This window comes from Bubalus kerabau, chromosome 2 (assembly GCF_029407905.1).
Source record: "Bubalus kerabau isolate K-KA32 ecotype Philippines breed swamp buffalo chromosome 2, PCC_UOA_SB_1v2, whole genome shotgun sequence".
Taxonomy (NCBI): Eukaryota; Metazoa; Chordata; class Mammalia; order Artiodactyla; family Bovidae; genus Bubalus; species Bubalus kerabau.
The window spans coordinates 192,865,548-192,873,665 of NC_073625.1; positions in this window are offsets into that span (position 1 = coordinate 192,865,548).

The window sequence follows — 8,118 nt, forward strand, 5'->3', positions numbered from 1 at the left end:
TGGGGTGTTTATTGGGTTTGTTTCAATATAAAACTTCCTTTCTCCACAATGTGGTCAGCGTGCTTACAAACCAAGCAGAGGAGCACTGGTAACCATTTACTGGGAGAAGCTCAGCCAAGGGAAGAGTGATGCCCTGAAGCCACTCTGGCCTCCCCCTGGGGATGTGGACACCCAGGGACAGGAGGATTAAAGAGGATGGACACCAAGGTCTGGATGGTTCAGCGCCAGCAGGGGAAGGGGGCCCCAGCACCACAGTGCCCCCCCTCCCAGACCGTTTGCCTGATGCTGGGGGCCAGTGGTAGGCGGGCTCCCCTCTGGGCTCGCCCACCGTTTCCTGGCCTCTTTGCTTTCCTGAGACAAGTGCAGGTAGGTTCTCATCTGAAGGGTTCTGACCCCTCCTGGTCATGGGTCTTCCAGGTCCAGGGGAGCTGATGCCCTCGAAAGGGAGCAGCCGACCCTAGGTCTTGGCAGTGCAGGACCAGGGTTCCAATTTCTTCTGGAAACGATGCCAACCCTCAGCTGTTCAGAGATTCTGGGGCTCTGCCATCACTGCCTGGAACATCATTGCCAAGACCACGCTGCCCTTACCTCACTGCCTAGACGGTGCAAAGGCCCAGCCCTCAAAACACACCTGACTGCCAGCGATCAGCCGAGGCCTTGGCACAGAGGTTGGGGAGCAGCTGGCTGGGGTATGAGTGACCAGAGTCTGAGATAGTCACTGGTTCTCACATGCTGCTGAAACGCACACGGAGGTCAGACAGGCAACGTCACAAGAAATTGGTCTTACTTCTTGGAACGAGAGATGGAGGCATGAATCAAGACCAGCTAGACTGAGCCGTGGTGACAAACCAGGGGGAAGTCACAGTGACGGGCAAGAGGAATGACTTTCCTTGCCTCCCCATGGGCTCGTCTTGTTTGGGCTGCAGGGCTCCAGATCCTGGGGGTCTCATGGTCTGCAGAGCTGGACACACCCAGGCAGGAGTTCGGATCCACCAGCTGCCCCATGGAACAGCGGGGTTTCAGGTCTCCAAGGGAGCCTGTCCCAGAGGACAAGGAGCATTTTGGTTTTTGAAGAGCCACCCGAGTGTGAGGGTCTCTGTCATTTTATTTGCCAATTTGCTGAACTTTCAAGATGACATGTTCCCCATCGACTTTTCACATCTTCTAATGAATTCAGTAAAGCACTTATTGGTGACTTTGTCTGGCCTAATGGTGGTAATAACTTTACATGATTAAACTTAATCAAATGCCATGTCATTAATGAAGCCATGTGTTTTCTGCTGACAAAATTCATAAATGAGATGTCACAGCCCATATGTTCACTTCAAGTGACTCTGCAGGGCCTTCTGCATGTCCACAAAGTTACACAGTCAGGAAAATTCCTCTCTCAGCAGCTTCCAGTCAGTTACCACACTGGAGTCTGGAAGGCGGAGGTGCCGTGAGACTGTCTATACAGTCAGCAAAAACAAGACGGGGAGCTGACTGTGGCTCAGATCATGACCTCCTTATTGCCAAATTCAGACTTAAATTGAAGAAAGTGGAGAAAACATTTCATAGCAAACCCCCTCTTCCAAAAACACAAGAGAAGACTCTACACATGGACATTACCAAATGGCCAACACTGAAATCAGATTGATTATATTTCTTTGCAGCCAAAGATGGAGAAGCTCTATACAGTCAGCAAAAACAAGATGGGGAGCTGACTGTGGCTCAGATCATGAACTCCTTCTTGCCAAATTCAGACTTAAATTGAAGAAAGTGGAGAAAACCACTAGGCCACTCAGGTATGACCTAAATCAAGTCCCTTGTGATTATACAGTGGAAGTGAGAAATAGATTTAAGGGACTATACCTGATAGAGTGCCTGATGAACTATAGACAGAGGTTTGTGACATTGTATAGAAGACAGAGATCAAGACCATCCTCAAGAAAAAGAAATGCAAAAAACCAAAATGGCTGTCTGAGGAGGCCTTACAAATAGCTGTGCAAAGAAGACAAGTAAAAAGAAAAGGAGAAAAGGAAAGATATACCTGTTTGAATGCAGAGTTCCAAAGAATAGCAAGGAGAGATAAGAAAGCCTTCCTCAGCAATCAATGCAAGGAAATAGAGGAAAACAACAGAATGGGAAAGACTAGAGATCTCTTTAAGAAAATTAGAGATACCAAGGGAAGATTTCATGCAAAGATGGGCTCAATAAAGGACAGAAATGGTATGGACCTAACAGAAGCAGAAGCTATTAAGAAGAGGTGGCAAGAATACACAGAAGAACTGTACAAAAAAGATCTTCATGACCCAGATAATCATGATGCTATGATCACTCACCTAGAGCCAGACAGCCTGGAATGCAAAGTGGGCCTTAGAAAGCATCACTATGAACAAAGCTAGTGGAGGTGATAGAATTCCAGTTGAGCTATTTCAAATTCTGAAAGATGATGCTGTGAAAATGCTGCACTCAATATGCCAGCAAATTTGGAAACTCAGCAGTGGCCACAGGACTGGAAAAGGTCAGTTTTCATTCTGATCCCAAAGAAAGGCAATGCCAAAGAATGCTCCAACTACCACACAATTGCACTCATCTCACACGCTAGTAAAGTGATGCTCAAAATTCTCCAAGCCAGGCTTCAACAATACGTGAACTGTGAACTTCCTGATGTTCAAGCTGGTTTTAGAAAAGGCAGAGGAACCAGAGATCAAAGTGCCAATATTCGCTGGATCATTGAAAAAGCAAGAGAGTTCCAGAAAAACATCTATTTCTGCTTTATTGACTATGCCAAAGCCTTTGACTGTGTGGATCACAATAAACTGTGGAAAATTCTGAAAGGGATGGAGATACCAGGCCACTTGACCTGCCTCTTGAGAAACCTATATGCAGGTCAGGAAGCAACAGTTAGAACTGCACATGGAACAACAGACTGGTTCCAAATTGGGAAAGGAGTATGTCAAGGCTGTATATTGTCATCCTGCTTATTTAAATTATGTGCAGAGTACATCATGAGAAATGCTGGGCTGAAAGAGGCACAAGCTGGAATCAAGATTGCCGGGAGAAATATCAGTAACCTCAGATATGCAAATGACACCACACTTATGGCAGAAAGTGAAGAGGAACTAAAGAGCCTCTTGATCAAAGTGAAAGAGGAGAGTGAAAAAGTTGGCTTAAAACTCAACTTTCAGAAAATGAAAATTATGGCATCTGGTCCCATCACTTCATGGCAAATAGATGGGGAAACAGTGGAAATAGTATCAGACTTTATTTTTTGGGGCTCCAAAATCACTACAAATGGTGATTGCAGCCATGAAATTAAAGGACACTTACTCCTTGGAAGAAAAGTTATGACCAACCTAGATAGCATATTCAAAAGCAGAGACATTACTTTGTCAACAAAAGTCCATCTAGTCAAGGCTGTGGTTTTTCCAGTAGTTGTGTATAGATGTGAGAGTTGGACTATAAAGAAAGCTGAGTGTTGAAGAATTGATGTTTTTGAACTGTGGTGCTGGAGAAGACTCTTGAGAGTCCCTTGGGCTGCAAGGAGATCCAACCAGTCCATCCTAAAGGAGATTAGTCCTGAGTGTTCATTGAAAGGACTGATGTTGAAGCTGAAACTCCAATACTTTGGCCACCTGATGCGAAGAGCTAACTCATTAGAAAAGACCCTGATGCTGGGAAAGATTGAGGGCAGGAGGAGAAGGCATGATACAGGCTGAGATGGTTGGATGGCATCACCGACTGAATGAACATGAACCTGGGTAAACTCCAGAAGTTGGTGATGGACAGGGACGCCTGGCATGCTGCAGTCCATGGGGTTACAAAGAGTCGGACACGACTGAGCGACTGAGCTGAACTGAATGTACATGTATCTATTATACAAACTTGTTTTTGAAAGTGTTACTTTACACAAATGGCACCATGCTGCAGTAATTATTCTGTCCTTTCCTCTTCTCACACCATGTCATGATCACAAAATCCTTATTATCCATATTTCATCCTACTTGTGTTTGGGTTGTCACATTTAGGCTTTAATTCATCTTATTCTTAAAGCAGGAGTCTCCCTGAATGGTTTTCCTGACCGAGAAGTCTAGTCTCCCCATATTCCATACTGAACGTCTGCGGATGCTGACACTGTCAGATCCCCAAATCCTCAAAGACGTACAGGACTGTCTGAGCGTTTCTCTGTTGGCTTTTCTACTGCTGTGTTGTTGTCACACTCTTTATTATTGTACCTTTGATATATTCACTTTCTTAAAAGTAATCCCAACTTGGTTTTTTCTAAAAAAAAAAAAGTTTTAGGTAGTTTTTCTTCTCAAACTTTTTAAACCTTATATTATAAATTTATAATATAAATTATAAAATTATAAATTTTAAACATGCAAAAGTAGTTGTTGTTGTTCAGAGGCTAAGTCTTATCCAGCTCTTTGCAACCCCATGGATTGCAGCACACCAGTCTTTCCTGTCCTTCACTATTTCCTGGAGTTTGCTCAAACTCATGTCCACTGAGTCAGTGATGCTATCCACCCATCTCATCCTCTGTTGCCCTTTTTCTCCTCCTGCCTTCAGTCTTTCCCAGCATCAGGGTCTTTTCCAATGAGTTGTCTGTTCACATCATGTGGCCAAAGTATTTGGAGCTTCAGCTTCAGCATCAGTCCTTCCAATGAATATTCAGAGTTGATTTCTTTTAGGATTGACTGGTTTGGTCTCCTCGGTATCCAAGAGACTCTCAAGAGTCGGGCCCAGTAGTGTAACCCATTCCCAGCTTCAGTGATAATCAACTCCTGCCCAGTATGTTTTCCCTATGCCTCCCCCCGATCCCCCAACCAGGTACTGTATCATTCCAAGCATTTCTTAAGCTATTTCTTTACACACATTCTTTAAAATCAGCTTTTTAAATTCTCCACAATTTTGTTGGAGCTTTGATTGAATTATCATTGAATTTAAAGATTTTGGAGAGCTCACTTGCACAATTGAATCTTTCTATCTATGAAATTGGCCCTTCTCCCCATATATCGAATGCTTTCTTTATATCTTTCAATAACCCATATGTTGTTTTTTCTGTCAAGAGCTTGTATACTTGTTAGCTTTTGCCACACCTATGAATGTCATTGATTTTACTGTGGCTATGAATATTTTATAATTCCCACTTGTTATTGCTATTGTAAAGAAATACTATGAACTTCATGCATTGCTCTTGTTCTCTGCAAATCTTACTGAATTTTTATTAATCAGGATATTTTATTGGATTTTATATACACTCATATGATCTGCAAGGAAATGATCGTTTTGCTTTTAACTATTCCTAAACACTCATTGTTTCTATTTTTTGTTTTGCTGCAAAGGCTTGTTGCTCCAGCGCATGGTTGAGAAGGGAGTGCTAACTCGCCTTTGAGTTTGGCCCTCACGTCTGTGGGTCACGAGGTTCCCTAAACAGCTTCCTGCCCAGCTGTTTGGCTTGTTTCCAGGTCTCAACCCAGCCCCAGGGTGACTCTGACCGGTTGTCATTCATCTTTGGGGCAGTGGATGGGCTGAGCCAGCCTAGTCCTGAAGGCCCATGGAGGGAGGGACGGGCTGAGCTGCAGAGAGACTGTGACTGCCACCAGGGCTTGCTGTCGCCCCTCCAGGTGCCCCTGAATCACACTGGGTGACGGCTGCCCCACCCCCGACTACCCACCCCCAACCCTGCCACCTCCCCTTGGCCAACTTCCTCAGCTAAAAGGCTGACTTGTGGGCAGTAGAGCTCTGGTACAGGCTGACCTCCAGTTTTTGTTTTTATATAATTTTATTTATTTAATTTTGGCTGTACTGGGTCTTTGTTGCTGTGTGGGCTTTTCTCTAGCTGTGGCAAGCAGGGGCTGCTCTCTGGTTGCGGTGCTCAGGCCTCTCGCTGTGGTGGCTTCTCTTGTGGTGTGCAGGCTCTAGAGCACGCCAGCTTCAGTAGTTGCAGCCTGAGGGCTCTGGGGCACAGGCTCAATAGTTGTGGTGCAGAGGCTCAGTTGCTCCACAGCAGGCGGGATCTTCCCAGACCAGGGATCGAACCTGTGTCTCCTACATCAGTAGGCAGATTCTTTACCACTGAGTTGCCAGGGAAGGCCCTGGCCTTCAGTTTTACCTCCTGCCTTGGAGATGGGTCTCAATTCCCCCTTCTCAGACCCATAAATCTGGGAATTCTCCTTCAGCCCCAACTCTGGGGTATAGCTAAGCTCCAGAAGCAGGTTGAATGGGGCAAGTACCCTCAGTGGCCGAGCACCTCCACCCTAATGTGTCCTCAAGATCCCACTGCTTTCTCTCCCTGGCTCTGTTCTTTGCCTTGGGTGTGAGTCAGGGACAGGGCGTGAAGATGGGTGGGGGGACAGGCGACCCTGGGTGCAGTAGGCCCTGGGCACTCAGGCTTTCTTTGCTCCCTCCCCTCCTGCACCTGATTCCCAAGACTGCAAAACGAGGCTCTACTTCCAGCCTCCTGTATGGTCATGTCAAGGAAGACCCAAGAGCCTGTTTTTCCATATTTCACCTCAGGACATTTGGACATCGAATAGTTCAGCAGCAGGAAATAAGCCACCATATAAGCAGAACGTTTCTCAGTCAAAAAACAAGCAATCAGAGAAAACGTATTTTAAAAAAAGAAGATTTAGTGGGTGGGCCAAGTTTTCTATCTTTCACCTGGTAGATTAATGATTATATGGCTGCACGGCAGCAGCTAACATTTTCAAACAGGAAGACATATGATTAAATCTCTTTTGATGTTATCTGCAAATAGTTTCTCTGAGCTCTGCTTCCAAAGGGTCATTCTCTAATTAGAGTCAGAGATGATTATTGTGGCACCAGCCCTGCCTGCTTCGATGGTGAATTCTTCAAAGCATAATTAGCCTACATGCAGTATCTTGTAGCATGTTGGACCCTCAACATTTTGTTCTTTTCTATTAGTAACTAGAACCATTTCATCTCATATGTGAGTGCGTGCGTGTTCAGTTGTGTCTAACTCTGTGCAAACCCATGCACTTCAGCCCGCCCAGCTTCTTTGTCGATGGGATTCTCCAGGCAAGAATACTGGAGTGGGTTGCCATGCCCTTCTCCAGGGGATCTTCCCGACCTAGGGATTGAACCTGTGTCTTCTGTGTCTCCTGCATTGCAGGTGGAATTTTTACCACTGTATCTCCTGGGAAGCCCATTTCATCTGATGCTTTTCCAGTAGAATGGAGTTCTTTGCTACTCCTGCCCAAGGAGTGGACAGGTCCACTCCCTGTGACCTGCCACAGGGAGTGGACAGCCCTGTGGCTACTGCTCCCCTGGCCCTGGGCAGACCATTACGCCCTCAGGACTGATGATTTAATAAGTTAATTTCCACTCAGGACATTTGCTAAGGCCTCTCTTTAAGTAACAGACTGTTGCTCTTGACAACTTATTACTGCTATTGAAGTGGACCTTGCATCAGGGTGAAGGGTGCCTAAACATCTAATGGTCACTGGTGAGCAAAGTGAGGTGGAGGAGCAAAAGCTAATCAGGTACCATGTCCTCTAGTTTCCTTTTGCTCAATAGTGACCACTAGAAGTCAGTTCAGATTCCTGGCATTAGGTTATTTTTTTGAAGAGTTAATTGATGTTATGGGCTTCCCTGGTGTCTCAGAGGGTAAAGCGTCTGCCTGCAATGCAGGAGACCTGGGTTCATTCCCTGGGTTGGGCAGATTCCCTGGAGAAGGAAATGGCAACCCACTCCAGCATTCTTGCCTGGAGAATCCCATGGATGGAGGAGCCTGGTGAGCTACAGTCCACAGGGTCGCAAAGTAACATTATATAAATGACATTGACTTGCTTTAAAAGAAGGCTGAGCACTGAAGAATTGATGTTTTTAAGTTGTAGTGCTGGAGAAGACTCTTGAGAGCCCCTTGGACAGCAAGATGAAACCAGTCGATCCTAAAGGAAATCAACCCTGAATTGGAAGGACTCATGCCGAAGCTCCAATACTCTGGCCACCTGAAGGAAAGAGCCGACTCATTGGAAAAGACCCTGTTGCTCAGAAAGATTGAGGGCCAGAGGAGAAGGGGACAACAGAGGATGAGATGGTTGGATGGCATCATAGACTCAATGGACATGAGTTTGAACAAACTCCAGGAGACAGTGGAAGACAGGGAAACTT